The sequence below is a fragment of the Centropristis striata genome, chromosome 22 (genome assembly GCF_030273125.1).
Source record: "Centropristis striata isolate RG_2023a ecotype Rhode Island chromosome 22, C.striata_1.0, whole genome shotgun sequence".
NCBI classification, from domain to species: Eukaryota; Metazoa; Chordata; class Actinopteri; order Perciformes; family Serranidae; genus Centropristis; species Centropristis striata.
In genome coordinates, this window is record NC_081538.1 from 26,089,356 (window position 1) to 26,110,989 (window position 21,634).

Genomic DNA, 21,634 nt, shown 5'->3' on the forward strand with positions numbered 1-21,634 from the left:
AGTATTTCCACTCCAAATGACAACATTCTGTGTTTCCTGGGTAGTTTAAAGCTCAACTGATCAGTTTTTTGTGACCCTCAAAAACAACAGGCATTAAAATATGACCCATATTTACGTTGTAGAGCATGGGTCTCAAACTCGCGGCCCGCGGGCCAATTGCAGCCCTCGTGACGATGTTTTGTGGCCCTCACCTTGATATGAAAGTTTAATGTGAGTTTTATATGAATGGTATTTTACAGTGTTGTATGTAGAAGGTCCCTTTATTGCTCCAGCTGGAGCTTTGTTTCACTTGTTTCTATGATGACGTTAACAAAAAGAAAGGCAGCTGCTACCGGAGCGTTTATTATCAGCCGAGTTGTTGTGACCGGAAGAAGTGGAAATGTTATGTAATGTAATTTTGTGTCTTTTTTTTGATAATTTTGTGTCTTTTTTTTTAGTAATTTTGTGTCTGTTTTTGGTAATTTTGTGTCTTTCTAATGTTGTGTCTTTTTTTAGTAATTTTGTGTATTTTTGGGGTCATTTTTTGTCTTTTTTTGGTCATTTGTGTCTTTTTTTAAGTAATTTAGTGTTTTTTCAGTCATTTTATCTTTTTTTGGTCATTTTGTGTCTTTTTTTTTTTTAATTTTGTGTCTTTTTTGGTCATTTTGATACTGCCTCCAGCGGCCCCCAGGTAATTTGAGTTTGAGAGCCCTGTTTTAGAGTGTTCTCCCATGACCTCAAGCACACATACTAATGATGAATGATGGCAAGGCGCAGTATAAGCAAGCAAGTCGCACTCAGGCCGGTGAGAGAGGAGGTGGACGGGTAAAACGGATGTTGGACTTTGGCCCAGGAGAACTGGGTTTGTCTGAAACAAAAGTAAACTATGTGATTTAAACATCACTGAACTTCTGTTCCTCACGTTCTGTGTGTCGCTTTTATGTTACTATGTCACTTCTGGTAGCCTAAATTTAGTGAAACTGCAGCCTTTTTATTCGTTTTTTTTTAACCACAAACCATACGTTTATGCATAATGACATGTGTGCTACTTTGAGAACCATCCACTCCGCTCTGTACCGCAAAATGCGAACCGCTCATATTGTTTGTTTAATAAACGCTCCTATGTGTTGTTATAGGTGGTACTGAAACGACCTATTTTGTCGCTTAGGTTGGAGATCTTGATGTATCATTTGAATATGTGTGATATAAGTATGCATTAAAAATGGGCTAGACTGCATTCTTTCTAATGGCCAGCAGGGGGCGACTCCACTGGCTGCAAAAAGAAGTCCAGATAAAATAGAAGTCTATGAGAAAATGAACCTTCCTCTCACTTGATTTATTACCTCAGTAGTCATTTCCCCAATTTGTTCATAGTGTCCAAAGCTATTTTTAAGTCCTCTCCAATAGAACATGCTCTCTGTTTGGTTAATTATTAGTAAGATAGACGATAAAAGAAAGGATATGCTTTAGAGCGTGGCTACCTTGTGAATGCGTATCCCTGTCACTGTGTGCACTTCAGCCATAAACTTGTTTTTGGGTGGTGTCCATGTTGTCGTCTTCAAACTTTCACACTGTGTTTCAGTTTGTGAAAGTTTATTCTAACATGTTTATCACCTCAAATGTCTTGTTTAGTGGGTCTCTTTGTACTAAAAGACACTCTGATGAGCCAGCTGTTCATTTTTACCAGAAAGTGCATGCCTGCATCTTATGTAATATGGTTACGTTTGGTGGCAAAAAATAACAATATGTAGACGGCAAAATGTGGAACTTGAGGCTTCGAGACTGTGGTCCACAAACCAAGTAACGGTGGCTTCTTCCTTTTACAGAGATTAGACTATGTTTTTTAATAAAGACTTGATTGACTCAATAGACTGGAAATAGCTCTAGTATCACAGTACAGTATATAAATAATCCTATCTGTGCTGTTTCGTTGGTTCATGTTATTTTGGTCTGATTGAGTGTTTGAGTAAGCATCATGTTTAACAGGTGCTATTTGTGCTTTAACACTTACGCAATTTTGTCATAACTGCATTGCACAGGTATGCTAAATACTATGATTTCTAATCCACTACCTACTCACTGATGTTCACAGAAAGCACAGCTTTCAGGTAGTACAAAAGAAACATATTCCTGTTCAAGGATATCACAGAATACAAAGAAAAGCAGTAAATACTCACATTTCATAAGCTGGAACAAGTCTACTATGGATTTTTTTCTCTCGCTATTAATCCATAAATAAAATAGTTTCCTGTTGATCGACCAACTGATCAATGGACGTCATGTTTTGGCTCTAGTAATAAGAAATATTACAAGGCTTGCAGCAGCAGACAGAAATAGTCAGCTGCTGAAGATAAAGAGAAGCTTTTGTTACTCTTTTTTTTTTGCCAGAGCGGCTGTATCACTTTTTTTTTTTACATTTCCAGTTGTGAGAATCTCTTTTAATTTCTGTTACGTGTTGCACCACATTAAAAACATTGACGTGGTTTTATTTTCTCCGTGCTGGCATGGTGGAGTACAGTTCATTTAGTCATTTTTTGTGAATGTCCTACATATTTGTAACCAATTTATTGATGAAAGTCAGCACGCGGTTTAACACTGAGACACAGCTATAGCCTTCTTTTAGTTCTAAATGTGTGTGAAGGGTTTTAAAGCAATTATACATTGAAGCTGATCAAATCAAATAATGACTCAACTTATTTAGTAATAGTTTAAATTATCGCTTTTTGTGCTGTTCTTAATTTTGCACTCAGTATCTTTTTCAATTATGTCTTCTCTTTAATTATAACATTTATGTCCTCATCTGGATGTAATCATGCACATTAGACCGATATTGACCCTGATATTGAATTTCTCACACACAGACACATGCCCACACACACTCGTCACAGGCTGAACGTTTGAAGTGTGCAGCCTGCAGCCTCCCGTACAGTTTGAATCTGTCGCACAGAGCGCTGCCTTCATGCACAGGAGGAGTTCAGCTTCCGGGGCCTCAGTTACAACGAGGTAACCACACTTCCTGTCACCCGGGGCGGTTTTTATTTTTCATTTCGAAGCTTCACAGGTGGGGCGGTTGCAAACACGAGATTGAAAAACAACAAAGTACGGCTGCTCTAAATTTTGAGAAGGTGGGCAGAGAAGAGCAGAAAGCTGTTTTTGTTAGTTACTAAACTTTTGTTAAGTCATCAAGCATCAAGTTAAATACTAACTTGATGCTTCGTGACTAACATATGTAACAAAATATGTATTCCGTGATAAAGCTACTGAGAAGTGGGAGCAACTCAAATTTTTATTTTTTTTTGCAGGAATTTTTTTTTTATAATGACATAAATCATTGCATCAACGCTTTTCCAAGTACCCACAAATGTCATTAATATAGGGGAAAAATGTTTTTTCACATATTATATATATTGAGCTATTTGCATTTTTACATCCTCTACATACAACCTCTTCTGTCCTCTCCTCTCAGCTCTGTGTAAACAGCCTCTCCTGTCCTCTCCTCTCAGCTCTGTGTAAACAGCCTCTCCTCTCCTGTCCTCTCCTCTCTGCTCTGTGTAAACAGCCTCTCCTGTCCTCTCCTCTCAGCTCTGTGTAAACAGCCTCTCCTGTCCTCTCCTCTCAGCTCTGTGTAAACAGCCTCTCCTGTCCTCTCCTCTCTGCTCTGTGTAAACAGCCTCTCCTGTCCTCTCCTTTCAGCTCTGTGTAAACAGCCTCTCCTGTCCTCTCCTCTCAGCTCTGTGTAAACAGCCTCTCCTGTCCTCTCCTCTCAGCTCTGTGTAAACAGCCTCTCCTGTCCTCTCCTCTCAGCTCTGTGTAAACAGCCTCTCCTGTCCTCTCCTCTCTGCTCTGTGTAAACACATTTTCAGTGAATATTTGTCACGTGACTGTTGGCCTCAGCAGAATCAATCATGGCTTCACAGTGTTGCTGAGGAGCAAAATTTAATGTTTTTAACAGGATCTGGTTATTACAAACTGTTTATTTTGGCAACATTTTAAATGAGACATGTAGAATAAAGTGATTTTGATAGAAATGTCACACTTTTAAGCTTTGTTTGGTAACTTTTTCTAACAGAATCTATTATAGCTAATGATCTGTTCAAGGACTGTCAGAAAGTTCAAATTCCGATGATAATGCCTGCTTTTACATTTCCTTTTTACAATAAAGCGTGTGTTTTTCAAGATTTATTAAATAATACATATGTTTCAAAGGTGGTGGGGTTAACCCTAATACACAATATGAAGTGAAGTTTAACACTGTATAGCTTTTGAGCTTATGTGATGTAAAGTTTGAAGCCTGTGGTGACGTCCTAATGGGATTACACCATCTATGCCCTCTTTCTTCCTCATGAAGTAACTGAACTCTAAATGTAAGAGGATTTAGACAGTGCCAACACAGGGGTCATTGTTAAAACAGGCTGCTGATCTTTTTATGTTGTAAAACAGCAGCTCAAAGGCTGCAAATCGGCTGAATGATGAAGTCTAATGTGCGTTTCCACACATGAGGACATATGCTTAGGATACAGGCTTTTCTATTCATTTTAATCTTTAATAACAGAGATCGTACGGGTGCTTGAAATACTTGGAAATGCTTGAATTTAAATGTTGTATTTTCAAGGTTTAAACAGTGCTTGGATTTTGGATAAAGTGCTTGGAAATGCTTGAAATTCTTACTGTATTTCTCTTGCAATCTGACTATAGATAATCACATGTTCAATGTAAAAATAATGAGTAGCCTATCTGAAATGAAGACCGTTCCTCCTAAAAGTGTAATACCATCGCTGTTGGTATGGTTTAGTGAAATCTCCCCCTTTTAGTATCTAAGTACTCATCTAAAACATGCAATTTACAACAGGTGTAAGATACTGGAAAAGCTTGAAAATGGACCTTGAAAGTCTTTGTTTTTTAACTGTGAGGTAACAGGATCAGTCGACTCTGTCGTCTCTTCTGGCTGCTGTTTGTCTTTCTCAGTGCGACCGGCAGAGAGAATAAACAGTCTTTATTATATTGTGTTTTCTCTGAGCACACACTTTTATGTGTGCAGTCATCAAGGTGCCATCTGAGGAGGTGGATTTGTTTTACTGCAAACCACCCATGGGTGCTCAAATGCCACCCAACCCATCCTCAAACACAGATGGAGACACGGGGAAGGTCAAGTAGCAGCGAGACCTTTAACACAAAGCTTTCATGAGAGAGGGCAAAGCCAAACGAGCCTCCCACCTGACCCTCTGTACCGGCACCATCAAAGCTCTGTGTGTGTGTGTGTGTGTGTGTGTGTGTGTGTGTGTGTGTGTGTGTGTGTGTGTGTGTGTGTGTGTGTGTGTGTGTGTGTGTGTGTGTGTGTGTGTGTGTGTGTGTGTGTGTGTGTGTGTGTGTGTGTGTGTGTGTGTGTGGGCTTTTGAAGTAGGCGAGAGAGGAAGTGATGGAGGTGGAGGTGGGGGGAGACGTTTGTTGTTATTGACAGGAGGTCTATGTGTGTGACAGAAGCCTTTGACTTTTAAAAGGAGTCCAGACGCTCCAAGAGTCCCTGAAGTGGTCACTCCTTTAAATTTAGAAACATCCACAAAGTCAGTGACCCTGAACAGCCCTCAGTACCGACTTATCTTAATACAGGGTTGGTACGGGTGCTTGAAATCCTTGAAAATGCTTGAATTTAAATGTTGTATTTTCAAGGTTTAAAAAGTGCTTGGATTTTGGATAAAGTGCTTGTTAAATGCTTTAAATTACTGTATTTCTCTTGCAATCTGACTATATCCATCTATAGACTATAGATAATCACATGTTCAATGTAAAAAAATAATGAGTAGCCTATCTGAAATGAAGACCGTTCCTCCTAAAAGTGTAACACCATCGCTGTTGGTATGGTTCAGTGAAATCTCCCCCTTTTAGTATGTAAGTACTCATCTAAAACATGCAATTTACAACAGGTGGAAGATACTGGAAAATAATTTAACCACTGCTAAAGTGTATGAACACTGTTAATGATAAGGTTATAAGTTAAGCATTAAATGTGCATACTTTTTGCAGTATAAAGAGGCAGTTTCGTGTAAAATGAAATTCTGTAACTGTAGCACCAGAAGTGTTTTTCCTCAAAAAGTGCAAATATGTTTAAATCTGATTCTGTTAGGGCTGGGTGATTAATTTTATTAATTTATTCTCAGTTTGTTCCTTCAAACAATTATGAAAACAAGATAATCAAGATAAAATGGTTGTTGTGGTGTTATTCTTATTTGCAATGATGTTAAGTAACACAATATAGTGGATCTGATTTATTATTATTTAAAAATTATTTATTATTATTTTTTTTATTTCTAATGATATATAGACTTTTAAGTAAGTATATAATTATTTACATTTGTTTATTTTTTATCTATTTTTATAGATAATATTTTCATATTTTTATTCCATATATATGCACCTTTTAGCTTCTATTTCAATACATTTCAGTGACGTTCACTCATTATATTTACAGTAATAAAAACCTGTAGTTACTAGTTACTTTGCAGATTTTAGAGTTCACATAATGCATCCTGATAGATTAAAGTTCCAGATTTTACGTTGTTAAAATTCAACTAACTTTATCTGCAATTATATTTACAAGTACCATACTTTTTATTATAGATTTTCACATTATAGCAATTCCTCTACAACTTCACTATGAACACTCTTAGCACCAGATTTGACCTTTTATTAATGAATTAACCTTTTTTTTCCACTCATCATTTTAAGTGTTGTCATAACTTCTGTTTTTCTAAATTTTGTGAAACTAGCTAAAAATAAAGCTCAAACTTTCAGTTTCAAAATAAAAGGGCACCAACACAGTGACCACATAGCTTTTAATACACCAACAAGGCTTAATGTCAAAGACGTGCAGCACTTGTTTTTATCCTCTTACTACAGTGAAAGGTATTAAATGCATGCAATATTTATGCAAGAACCAAACTCAGCAGGACATTAATGCAGTAAATAGTAGAAACAGTTCACTAAAAAATATGAAAATATTAAAAACAGTGGCACTAACCTGTAAAAGACCGGTGAAGTTTACACAGAAGCTGCTCTCCATCTGAACACTTGTCACACAGACCGGAGGGAGCAGAGACGCTGCATTTAACCGTGGGCTCATGAGGCGTTTAATGACTGTAGGAATATTGTACATTCTTAGAACCAATGGCTCAAACTTGTAAAAATAAAAAGCAAACAAAGGAAAGGGATTTTGTTTTTTGTTTGCTTGTTTTACCACAGTATCTGAGCTAGATAGGGCACATTTAAGGAGAGCATTAATATTTTAAAGCCTATTAAATCAAGTAGATCATGCAATAATATAATAAAAACCTCTTAGGTACAAATAAACACTGAGCCTTATAACTGCATCTCCTATAACTTGCTGCCATTTGAGTCATAATAAAGATAAACACTTTAAATTATTTTTCCTGTCTGTTTTTTGTGCAGTAACAAATTTTGAGAGAAGTGGTAAATTCCCATGACACATGAACACAACATTGATCTATCCATCCACATGCAAAGAGAAACTTCTTTATGAAACAAGAAAACAAAGAAGTAGGACTGCTATGACACATTCATGCAACTTAAATGAGTGTTTTTAATGCAGTTCTTGATTAAGCATGCACATTAATGAAAAAATGTTTTAAAAAAATAAATTAATAAAGGAAAAAATTATTTAAATAAAAATTGAATATTTTTTTTTGTACATTTTAACTTTTAATCTTGGTTTAATGCTTTTCTTTTTTACCTGTAAGTTGAGGGCGAAAGTATCATTAATAATACATTTTAATTTGTACAGCACCTTTTAAAACATAGTTTCCCACACAACAAAAATCATAACAATAATAATTATATAAAATAATACAATTTTAAAAAAAGCATAATAAAAAGAACATAAAAGTAGGAATACATTTAAAAAATTCAAATAATAAAGGAATAGAGTTGATTAGTAGATATACATATCAAGGAATTAAATAAGTAAAAGCAAAACTATTGGAGATTAAAAGGTGTGTTTGCAAGGTAGGAAACATGAAAATGCAAACAAGTTTCGAAGTATTACTATTATTCTCATTATTATCATTAGGAAAGTGAAATTTGACTACCTGGTGAAGTCAGCCGTTCTAATTCAGGAACAACTGAAACTAAACAACAGTGATAAAATGGATCTGTTCTGCTTTTGGAGTCTGGAGGCGTCACATTTAAACATGAACTTCAGTGGAAAGCTGAGTTTATGTTTCCTGCTGAATCATACATGAGCTCATCTTAATTCTCAAACCAATTTTGATGGAAAATGTGGCTTTTTTCTCACAAGAAAGAAAGAAACGTTTGACTCATCAAACAACACAATGAACATGTAGTGGATTGACACAGAAATGTTAGTGCCTTACAGTACGATACAACAACTTTAATTAATACTTCCCTCAACAGAAATGAAATGTATTTATTTGTATACTGATGACGATATTTCTGTAAATGCTCAAGATGTATATAATTTAAATTAAATCAATTGCTTTGAAGCCAGTGAGGTCAAATTTACAGACAGAAGACAAAGATCGAAACAAAAGACTTGAGACAGTGCCAGGTTATTATAGTTAACGAAAACTAACAAAATAACAAAAACTAGAATTGAAAAAACATTTTCATTAACTGAAATAAAAATATAAACGAGAGTTTTTGAAAAAACGATAACTAACTGTTACTGTATTTAGTGGTTACAAAACTAACTAAAATTATAGTGAAAATGTCCTAAGTTTTTCATCTTTGTCAACTTTTTTCATACATTAACCTTTTTGGTTGATATGAAATCTATTTCATCTATTTAGTTTTATGACTTAATAAACTTATTGGAGCTCAGATGGATCAGACAAAGGAAATAAAGGAAACATTTATTGTGACCTTGAATCTGGCACCCAACAAATACCCCATTACAAAAAACTAAAACTAACACTAAAACAAATAAAAACTAAACTAAAACTGAACATTTTCCAAAAAATAAAAACTAATTAAAACTAGCAAACTCACTCTAAAGACTAATTAAAACTAACTGAATTTGAAAACAAAAATTGACAACGAAATTAAAACTAAAGCTAATGAAAAATCCCAAACTATTATAACCTTGAGACAGTGCAGAAGCCATGCAGAGCAACAGAAAGAATCAAAATATTCATATTATTATATATATCAACTAGAGGTGGTGGGGAAAAAATCGATACAGGATAGTATCATGATATTTTGCGTGGCAATATTACATAGATTAATGGCCGCCAAGTAGCGATATTTAGCGGGAAGTTGTCGAAATAACGCTGCAAAGGTCGGCTTTTTTAATGTTTCATTAAAAAAAAGTCAGAGCAGTAAAATTATGCAGTTCTGGTTGTCCATACATGTTTAATATCAGTTGAGTTCAGTTTGACTGAATACTTTGTTGGTCAGTCTGTGGGCTTGACTCTCATTGTGGAGAAATAAAAAAATCACAATAATATCATATCGTGACTCAAGTATCAGGATAATATCGTATTGTGGGGCCTCTGGGGATTCACACCTCCACCAGTTACTCTTTGTAAGAGAAAGAAATAGATTATATTGTATTCTATTTATGGTTCTTGAATAATTTAGATTGCATACTTGTTTATTCATTTATCTGTGTCTAAATATTCTGTATGCACTGGTATATTATTCATATGGAGGTCAAATATGGAGCACATCGTCCTTTGAGGATTGATAGTCCAGCCAAAGAGGGTTTTTGAGGCATATGGTCCATTGTTTTGGCTACTGATGACCCATAAAGGCTTCATATTTTCAGAAACATTGGTTACAAGTCACTTAGAGAATACACATTTGCTGGTAAGTCATAAAAAAGCTTTAAAAAGAGGTTCTGATGCTACATTTCACTAACAAAAAATGACTACTAACATAAAAAGACTGAAGTGAGATGAACAGACTGAGAATTTTCTCTTATTTGACAAAACAGTTCTTGATTGAATTTATTTTTTATGGACACAAAATGCAATTAAACAGTTAAATCTCAATATGTTGTATTGCAACACTCACCATATCGCAAAATGCTTCGTGGGGCCGATTGGCTGATTCACACCTCTAATTTGAACAATGTCGACTCTTCATTACATCATGTAATGCAAGCAAGCAACATGACCAAAGGCAGCCAATCAATAATTATTATAGATATTCAATATATTTTAGTACTGCAAATTATAGGCAATGAATTAACTGACATGTTCAGTAAACACACACGTGGCAAACAAAACTGGAAAATGTGTTTTGGTCTTGTGTTTTTTTTCATTCAAAGTTTATTTTTCTCGTTAGTTTGTTGTTGTTGTTTGTTGTTTTTTGACATTTCAGCATCATCACCAGTTCATAAAATCGGTTGTCATTAAAAATATTGCATTATTTTGCTATTATGATATTTCTCTAACATGAAAAAGGATGCAAATGATAAATTAGACCAAAATTACAACCATCAACACTCAATAGACCATAACATTTGTGTGTGAGTGTAACACGAATTTAAAACTGCAATGATCTAAGATAAAAATGTATATTTTAACTAATATATTTTAAAAAAATCAAATGTTTGCATCAGAAATGAACAGAAATTAGTTTTAGCATCTTAGAACAAGGAAAAGACAGGACACGTTTCTGTAATTGAATTAAAAGTGGAATTTAATTAGAAAAACAGTGCATGAAACAATATAATCTGTATAAAAATAAATGTAATATAATCTCAACCACAGTGGCATTTTTCTCTTATAGTGATAAAATAAGACGAACGATGAACTAACATGTAATTTTTTGTAAAAAAGAAAGAAAAACCAAACACATAATAGATGTTTTTATGTGGTATTTTGTCCACCAGGAGGTGCCAGTGTTCATGTAATAACCTTTGTGTGTGCAGCATGCAGGAAAATACTTTCAGTTGGATGATTTTGGGGGCAAACAAAGGCAGTGATACCTGTAAAAAGTGATAATAATTCAATTTAAAGTCCTCAGATTAAAACACAGTTTAGAATAAAACTAATATGTATTTCATTTCTGTTTATAAAATGACTCGTGACCATTATGGTGGAAATGATTAAAGGCCCATCCGTCCGTATATATCCCTCCATCTATCCATTTATTTATCCCTCCATCCTGTTCGGAGCCAGAAAGAAAGAGCCGTCCGCCTCCGCAGCCAATCACAAATCAGGAGATTAGATACTCTTAAGTGCAGATAACGCAGCAGCAGATGCCCGCCGGCCTGCCAACCACCCGACTCTTTTAAATGTGTGCCTGGACTTCACATCCATCACGTTTGTCATTTACTAAGTAATGGAGGCTGATTTACATTTTTTTATTTGAAAAAGACAGCAGGACAGGAAAGGAAGTCTCAGTGTGTGTGTGTGTGTGTGTGTGTGTGTGTGTGTGTGAGGTCACACTTCCTCTTCCTATAACTGCTGTGTTTAGCACCTTTAAGGCTAAAGAAACAGTCTGAGGAGCAGTTAGAGTTAAACACAGAGAAGAATGTTAAAACACTGAATATAAGCAGGAAGGAAAACACCCAGCGGCCATGTTGGTCCTGTTAGTGTTATATTTACTGTACACATGCTGATAGAACTCTACTCTACTGTCTTCCACTGTCTTCTACTGGCTTTTACTTTATTAAACTGTCTTCTACCGTCTTTGACTGAACTGTCCTCTACTGGTGTCTTTACTGTCTTTGACTATATTGAACTGTCTTCTACTGTCATTAACTGTCATTCACTGTCATTCACTGTCTTTTTATTAACTGCCCTTTACTGTTTTCTGTCTTCTACTGTCATTTACTGTCTTTAACTATATTGAACTGTCTTCTACTGTTATTTACTGTCTTTAACTATATTGAACTGTCTTCTACTGTCATTTACTGTCTTCTACTGTCATTAACTGTCATTAACTGTCTTCTACTGTCCTGTACGATCATTAACTATCTTTTACTAAACTGCCTTTTACTGTCTTTTACTGAACTGTCCTCTACTGTTGTCTTTACTTTACTGTCTTATACTGTTATTAACTGTCTTTTACTGTTTTCTGTCCTCTACTGTCTTTTACTTAACTGCTTAACTGTCCTTTACTTTTTTTCTGTCCCGTACTGTAATTTACTGTCTTTTACTTAACTGTCCTTTACCTTTTTTTCTGTCCTCTACTGTCTTTTCCTGTAGTCTGTCTTTTACTGTCTTTTACTTAACTGTTCTTTACTGTTGTCTGTCCTGCCCTGTCTTTTTCTACCATGTTTTGTCATATCTGTCTTTTATCAAACTGTCTTTCACTGTCCTGTACAGTCTCGTTACTGTCTTCTACTGTCATTTTACTGTCTTTTACCTAATTGTCCTTTACTGTTGTCTGTCCTGTACCATCTTTTACTTAACTGCCTTAACTTTTACTGCCATGTACTGTCATTATCTGTCTTTTACCTTACTCTCTTCTACTGTCCTGTACCGTCATTTACTGTCTTTTTACTTAAGTGTACTTCACTGTTTTCTGACCTTTCCTGTCTTTTAGTTAACTGTTTTAACTTTCACTGCCATGTATTGTCATTTGCTACCCTGTATTGTCATTTATTGAACTGTGAATTGTGAATTGTCTTTCACGGTCCTGTACTGTCTTTTACTTTACCAAACTGTTGTCTACTGTCTTTTACTTAACTGCCTTAACTTTTTCTTCTATGTATTGTCATTATCTGTCTTTTATTCAAATGTCTTTCACTGTCCTGTATTGTCTTTTTCTGTCATTTTTACAGTCTTTTACTTAATTGTCCATAACTGTTGTCTATCCTTCCCTTTTACTGTCTTTTACTTGTACAAACCGTCTTCTACTGTTCTACTGTAATTTATGTTTTTTTTTTACTGTCTTTTCCTTTACTGAACCTTCTCCTGTTTACTGTCTTTTACGTATTGTTTTCTACTGCTCTCTAATGTCTTGTACTGTCATTTACCATCTTTTATTGCACAAAAATATCTTCTACCACTCTGAACTGTCCTGTGTTCTACTTCCTTGTACTGGCATTTACTGTCTCTTACGGTAACTTGCTTCTGTTGTCCTGTACTGTCATTTTGTTATTATTGTTTTACTGTCTTTTACTCCACTGAAATATCTTCTACTGTCCTGTACTCCTCCATGCTCTTTATTTACTGTGTTTAACTGTAATCTACTCATGTAGGTAGATTACATGTACTGCCCTATACTCGTCATTTAATATATTGCCTGGAATGCCCTGCTTATCCTGCTGCCCCCGCGACCCGGCCCCGGATAAGCGGAGGAAAATGAATGGATGGATGAACATACTGTGCTGCATATACTCTACATTTATTGTCTTCTTCTGCTTTCCTGTCCCTTACTGTCCTGAGAGGGTGAGGTGATTTGCAAAATAGGGAAAATAATAAAACCCCAAACATATACCTACTAGAAAAACACATTTGTTTCTCCATTTTTTTCATTTTTCTTGCGAAATAGTGAAGAGTTTGACCCTGTTTGGCCTCTAAACTGAGTCACTGTGAGACTGTTACAGCTCACAGCTCGCAGACAAACAGTCCAACCTGTGACAAGGAGTGTCAAGAGCATGTGGCATTGTTTTGCTATAAATAAACACAATGCAAACAGGTTTGGAACAAGTGCTCCACTGAACTGTCCTGCACTGTCTTTTACCTCACTGTCCTGTCCTTTTCGGTTTATGAATGTTCCTCACTGTTTATTTTAGTGCTGTTTTACTGCATTCTTTGGTCTATTACTGTCCTGTCATTTCCTGTACTTTCTTAAACTATCCTCTTGTTGTTTTGTACTGTTCCCTATTATAATTTAATGGTTTATAACTTTCCTCTCCTGCTCTTCACTGCCCTGTAATGTCCTCTATACTGTACTATATTAACATATACTGTCCTTTTTTGTATTCTGCTGTCCTCTGCTGTCATTTAATGTCCTCCACTTTACTGTAATTCCCCATACGGTCCCCTCCTGTCCTCTACCGTCCCATACTGTGCCCTACCAGTGGTCCTACAGCAGTGTTTCATGAGGTTATGTTTCCCTGTGCAGAACAGACCAGAACAGAACAGAACAGTAGCTCCTTTAACAACCAAATATTATTCTTGGCTCGCAGCCTGTCGTGTACGAGATGTTTTGAAACTGCTTTGAATTTCAAAACCTCAACTAGGAGCTGAAAGAAAACTCCTTTAGGGATTTAAATATTTTTGAATATATATGAAATAATGTTTTTCTGTCAGCGGTTTCCGCCATATGCAGGGTTATAGGAATAACCATCTGAATATTGTTGGCAGCCGTATAATATGAAGGCTGATATGTTGAAGAGAAATCTGTCTGGGCAGAATTTCATTTCCCTAAAAACAAATAATGCTCATGCAAAGTAGAAGGAACAACTTCCCAGAAACTGTATTAGTGGGCTTTGTTTTGTGACACATTTCCCATAATTCCTTTGTTTCTTTCTTGTTGTCTTGTTATCTGTTAATGCTACTGTTTTCTCAGCCTTTAAAAACTTCCACCTTGGACTGTAGAAGTAAAAAAAAAAAAAAAAAATCTGCAGGTGTTTGCTTTGTTTCCAGAGATCAGCACCTCCCCCTTTTCTCTCCTCTGCCATGTGAAGCAATCCATCAGATTTGCTGCCAAAACCAACTTGCAGTGCAGCAGCACGTAGCTCAAGGCTGACAATCTCCCCAACATTCATTTAACTGTTCCACCTTTTCAACCTTTACTCTATTTAGCACAAAGAAGCTTGTTTCATTCACTCTGCTACCACTTAATAATGCAGAACATTAACTGTGTTTCAACCCAGTTAATGTGTCAACGAAAACCTCAAAATACGTTCTAACCCCGACATCCTCTGATTGACTTGAACCCTGATCTTCTTATTGTTTGCGTCAAATATTCCATTTAGTACTTTCATAATTAGATGAATCTCCTCCCGCTACACCGTCTTTTAGAGCTCCCTCAACCACTTCACTCCTGATTTAATTAACCCTGTGAGACCTGCGTGACCGCTGACGTTCTCAGCCCACAATACTGTTTTTAAGAGGCTGTGGCAGGCGAGACTGAAGATATTATTATCAGATTAATTAAGGAACTCGTTGGTAGCAACCATGTCAAGATATCTTGTTGGGAAGGGGAATAAATAACGCTCCAAAGCTAAACTGATTTTTCTTCTACTGTCTTTTACTGAACCGCCTTCTACTGTCTTTTACTGTCTTAATATTGACCATGTCAAGATATTTTGTTGGGAAGGGGAATAAATAACATTTTTAGTAAGGTAAGAACATTTTTACAGGGTTCCCTTAACCTCTGACCTCAAGATATCTAATTAAAAATGTGTTCTATGGATACCCACACATTTCCTCTTTAGAGACATGCCCACTTTATGCTAATCCCAAGCACTTTTTACCAATTGTACTTTAATATTTGTGCATGCTGGGGCCCCTAAACAGTGTTGGAGTTGCATAAATTGGGTATGACTGGAATGCTGAGATTCTTGGGGATTCAATGAGCCCAATTTTATTCATGTGCCATTTCATTGCAGTAAGAGCATTTTTTAAAACTTGACCTCACAATGTATAAAATGACCTGTTAGGACCTCTAAGATAATCACAGCCACATTAAACTTTACAACCACAAACTAGAGACCAAGAGCTTTCAGGGGACTCATGGCTTCCGACAAAAAGTGGATTTTGCAGCGGTTTGCAGAACAAACATGCTCACCATTTAATAGCTGTAAATTATTGTAGAAGTCTACCAAATCACAGCATGGATTTTTCTGTGGCGTTTTGCATGGTCTTGGTGTTTTATTGTGACCATTTCTATCAATTCTCAAGTGGTCAAAAATGGTAAAATATAACACCAAATCTGTATAAAAAATGTGATCAACCTGCAGCAACCTATGAGACATAATTGACTGAGGGAATAGACTTCATATACGCCTATTATAAAGTTGAAAGCCCATATTTACTCTTAACTTTCAAAATTTGAATAACCAAATCACAGATTGTTATAGACTTATTAATAGAAAATCTTCACCCACACAATGCCTCTCTCTCTCTCTCTCTCTCTCTCTCTCTCTCTCTCTCTCTCTCTCTCTCTCTCTCTCTCTCTCTCTCTCTCTCTCTCTCTCTCTCTCTCTCTCTCTCTCTCTCTCTCTCTCTATATATATATATATATATATATATATATATATATATATATATATATTATATATATATATATCTCCTTTATTTAACCAAAGAATCTCTTTTCCTGGAGAGACCTGGCCAAGATGGCAGCATAAAAAGTGACAAGTTACAAAAACACAGTTAACATAAACCAATTAAATACAATTAAATACAAATCCAGCCATCGCAACAACAATGAAGGAGCCTCAGTAGAGACTTATATGGAGCAGTCACACTGACCAAGAGAAATTATTTCTTTATTCTTTAGAATTGATTTAAATTCACTGATTGTGATCAACTCAGACAATTTCAAATCTTTTTGCAGATTGTTCCATGATAAAGGGGCGTAACTAAAAGCATTCTTACCTAACTCAGCTCTCACTCTTGGCTCCAGCATCTGTAGCACAGTGATAAACACAGGGTTAAACTTTAAACAAACTCCTGTTTTTATAGCAGGACCAGTCAAAGGGTCAGTCTGAATAATAAAACCAGTGATTGAAGCGTCTGCAGGCCGAGGTGATATTTCTGTGGCTGCAGGTCTGAGGGCGACTTGATATCACTTCCTGGTACAGTCCCTCCGTAGGTGGTTTTCAAACCTACTGAACTATTTTTGTGAGCAGAACCACAAGAGCCCTGCTGGTGGTTTCCCCATGCACTGCACCCACTTAATCCTCCTGCTGAATATGAGCAGCAGCAATTCCAGCAAAGGCTCAAAAACAAACATCTAATCAGTTACTATTTCTGGAGGGAATATCCATTTTTTGGAAGCCCATTGCTGCCAGTAACAAGAAAGAAACATAACAACCTAAAAACAAATATATTGTAAGTTATTATGATGACAAACTTTCTCAAAATAAACACTTGATATTAAAAAATAATGACTTATTGCAAGATAATGAGAAACTAATTGCTTAATATATTATCGTAAACAAAAATAGCATATCTCAAGATATCTAATTAGTGTCTTTTGAGTAAGTTTTTCATTATTTTGAGATTATAACTCATTATTTTGAGAAAGTTTCTCATTGTTTTAATATAAGATAGTCATTATTTCAAAATTATTTTATTACTTTATTTTATTTTAAGAAGGTTTATCATTATTTTTTAGATAATGGTGGTAGCTGAAACTGAAAATACTAGTTGCCATATATAAAAATATGTTGTTTTTGCGTGCATGTTTTGGTGTTTTTGTTTCTTTTTTTTCTCTTTTTGGTTGCAAAATGACATGAATTTGTTGCCAATTTCTCTAAATATTTGACAATGGCAGCCATTACTGTCAAGCCCTGATTGTAAGTCATTATATCGAGAAAGTTTCTTATCATAATGACATACAAGATCTTCATTTTTTCATCACATTGGTGATAAAAGGGCTTCCGTATAATTAAATGAGGACGAGGAGATCAGTCAGAAAAAATCTTGTTATTCTCACGTCGTGATTAAGACTCATGATGAGAGTCTGAATAAAACCCAAATTTAAATATCTGCCATTTTCAATCGAATGGGTTTTTTTTTTCTTCCTCAGATTATTATTTTTTTTTAATGAAATCACTGTCAGTTTGAGTGGCGGATTGAAGGATTAATGACGAGACAGACCGAGAAAGAGACGGAAGAAAGAAGAGTGGAGGGCCTGTAATTGTAAAAACGTTATTCTTTTGTACAGAGCATCAATACGGGACTGAGGGACGGAGCCTGTACTCTTTTTTTACACACGTTGCCATGGAAACCAGCCCAGCAGCCAACCAGCTGCTGCAACACACACACACACACACACACACACACACACACACACACACACACACAGACACACACACACTCCTCCTCATCCAGCCAACCCCCCGTCTCCTCTGTACATTCATATTGCATACCAACACATGGATTATAATAAGCTGAGCACTGAGTGTTTTTACAATAAAACATAAAAATAAAAAAACCACACACACTTTCTACCGGATTACAAAAACACACACACCTTTGCACACACTTGCGGTGCACGGAGGTGATGCATACCTAAACTGTGCAGCAGTTGATAACACAGATCGGGGACACAACAGGAAATGAGTCAGCTGTTTCACAGCAACACGATAACCGCAACATTTGAATCCGCTAATGTGTAACATTTAATTTACCTGCCTGCAGCAGGATAAGTCTTTAATTTAGATGCTTTTTAGGTGAACAACGAGCCAGTTTCTGACCACAATAGTGCACACACTGTATGTGCACACATGTGCACACAATTAGAGCATGATAATTGCAGCGCCTTGCGTTAAACATCTGGACAGTCTTCACTGTGTGGACGACAGAACAATATAATTCAAGAAAACAACTGGTGGTGGGCAGAGGGATGAGGATGTGAGCAACAGAGAAACAATTTGAGGAAAGGAGAAAGAAAAGGGAGGAGAGAAAAAAATCTCTTTATTATTAAATTTATAATATAGGCCTTATAATAAAAATGATAAAATTGTTTTATTATGCATTATTATTTATAATTAAATTAATTCATTTATTTATTATTTTTAATGCATTATCTTTATTAAATAACATTAATACTACTACTTTACTTGTTGAATAAAGTATTATTTATCTTTTTTAATATTTAATTTATAATATAGGCCTTATACAAAAAATGATAAAAACTTTTAATTGTGCAATCCTAACCCAAACAAAAAAACAATTATTAAAAAAAGACACAAAATTACCAAAACCTTCCACACACAACAGGGTAAAGTGCCATTCATATAAAACTCACATTAAACTTTCATATCAAGGTGGGGGCCACAAAATATCATCACGAGGGCCGCGATTGGCCCGCGGGCCGCGAGTTTGAGACCCATGATATAGACCCATCAAACACAAAATAAAACATTTCATGTCTTAATTTATTTAATTTCTTCTAATTATAATGATTATAGCTTACATTTAATGAAGACCTAAAATTCAGTGTCTCTTTATGACAAAAAACAATTTTAAAAAGTATGTTTAATATGGAAATGTTGGCCTCTGAAAAGTATGTCCATCTATATGACTCAATACTTTGTTGGAGCTGTTTGACTTGAACTACCGGATATGGACTTTTCCATCAAATTTTAATTTATTGAGATACACCTGTATAATAAACTCCTGCCTGCTTCTTCAAACCAAACTGTGGACTTTGAGATACAAAGAGTTGAACCACAAAGAAAGTCTAGTGCAAATAAGAAAAGTGACTTTTCTGCAGTTTTGTTCACAAAGAAACTTGCATCATATCAGAAGCTGAAGACGCTGACGCTCCGATATGTGATAGTGAATAAAGGTCCAGAATCAGCCGGATCCTGTACGTCGGCCCAGTCTCACTCTGTTATTTGTGCTAATGTGTCGTCTGTAAGTCCAGCGAGGGTTTGAATTTCCCTGACGAAGATTAGAGCCGCCTTTCATCGATCAGAAAGAAAACCAACCCCTTAGACCATCAACACGGGCCTGAGCTCACATTACTGACAGCCCTGCCCCTGAGGGCCCCACACACACACACACACACACACACACACACACACACACACACACACACACAGACACACACGTGGTCCTAAACATGCAGTTTATTATGACAGGATGACATGAGATTACCATTTCTGATAATCCACTCAGGGTCAAACTATGACTTTGTGTTGTTCGATGACTATAAGTGTATTTATTCAGAACAATTTCAGATGCTTTACTCTAGAGCATGGGTCTCAAACTCGTGGCTCGCGGGCCTATTGCGGCCCTCGTGACGATATTTTGTGGCCCTCACCTTGATATGAAAGTTTAATGTGAGTTTTATATGAATGGCACTTTACTGTGTTGTATGTAGAAGGTCCCTTTATTGCTCCAGCTGGAGCTTTGTTTCACTTGTTTCTATGACGACGTTAACAGAAAGAAAGGCAGCTGCTACCGGAGCGTTTATTATCAGCCGTATTGTTGTTACCGGAAGAAGTGGAAATGTTATGTAATGTCCTTTTGTGTCTTTTTTTTTATATAATTTTGTGTCTTTTTTTGGTAATTTTGTCTTTTTCTCATAATTTTGTCTTTTTCTCATAATTTTGTGTCTTTTTCTAATGTTGTGTCTTTTTTTGGTCATTTTCTGTCTTTTTTAGTAATTTTGTGACTTTTTTTGTAATTTTGTGTCTTTTTCTAATAATTTTGTGTCTTTTTTAGTAATTTTGTGTATTTTTGGAAATTTTGTGGTTTTTTTTTTAGTAATTTTGTGCCTTTTTTTGGTAATTTTGTGTCTTTTTTGGTCATTTTGTGTCCTTTTTAGGTAATTTAGTTTTTTCCGTCATTTTGTGTCTTTATAGTAATTTTGTGTCTTTTTTTTTTGTCATTTTGATACTGCCTTCAGCTACTTTTTTATTCCACTATAATCATGTCTGCTGTAGTTAAGGCTTACTTTGCATGTAGAGATTTTATTTTAAAATATTAGGAAAGCTCATAAAATGTCTGTCAGCTACACTGTAAAAAATGTTTGTAGAAATGACAGTAAAACGCTGTAGTCGACACATTGAATTACCATAAATCATGAAACAGTAAAACTTAAATTTTTCACTGTCATAAAATGTAAAAAAACACAGTTTTACTGTAAAAAAACACAATATTTTGGTGAAATTAAGGAAAAAATGTCACAAGTACTGGATTATTCAGTCTAAATGACAGATTTTGCCGATGTCTATATTTGATTTAACAGTAAAAAACCTTTTACAATGCAGCAAAAGCAGTAATGTACCGTAGTGTCTGATACATTCTCACTGTATTTTTCACGGTTAAGTTCTGGCAACCACAGCTGCTGATATTTTACTGTAAATTATTTTTACAGTGTAAAATCCACTTTATGTCAGTTTTAAAATAAAAATTGAATTGTTTTTATCTTGATAACACAGTGGATTTCAAACGTTATCTAACAAGATTGAGAGTTTTTTTTAACCTGTAGAGGTATATGGGATCCAAAAAAGCCTGAAAATCCCCAAACCTCTGTAAAAGAGTCAAATAAAAACTTTTTTTTCACAATATACCTGCAATTTTAGCTGGATTTTTATGATATAATCAGATCATTGTCATTAATTCCAACTTCTAAAGTCCTTATGGATGCATGTTAGCACCTAGATTACAACTTTCTGACATCCTTCTGTAAAATGCTCTCCTCAGAACTTTACTTTTAAGTTCATTTTTATATGATGAATTTTCCATTTTTGGTGTTGTTAAATGTACTACTCACTGTAAAGAACAAAAAGTAGGTCAGATTCAGATGAGGGCGAACACAATATTGAGGATCCATTTCTTGTTTGATTAATATCCCTGCTATCAGTCATCCACCTCTGATATGATGGATATGAGGCGCTTTGATTGATTACTAACTGAAGGTATCACACAGATCAATATTACACTGCAAGGCAAAGGAGAAACCTTAACCCGGAGTCCATTCCTGTTAGAAATGTCAATGAAATTTCACCTTGTTTGCAGATACTGTTACAGTA

General features: G+C 35.5%; 1 long non-coding RNA gene across 2 annotated transcripts in view; it reads left to right on the plus strand.

The window, feature by feature from the left end:
* Window positions 1-21,634, plus strand: part of LOC131960858 (uncharacterized) — a 68,174-nt gene that overhangs the window by 28,207 nt on the left and 18,333 nt on the right. The window contains exon 4 of one of the 2 annotated variants that reach the window (XR_009389776.1): window positions 2,841-2,982. The exons of the other annotated variant lie outside the window; for it this stretch is intronic. This is a non-coding gene — a long non-coding RNA (uncharacterized LOC131960858). The remainder of the gene's footprint in view (window positions 1-2,840; window positions 2,983-21,634) is intronic. 2 annotated transcript variants of the gene reach the window in all.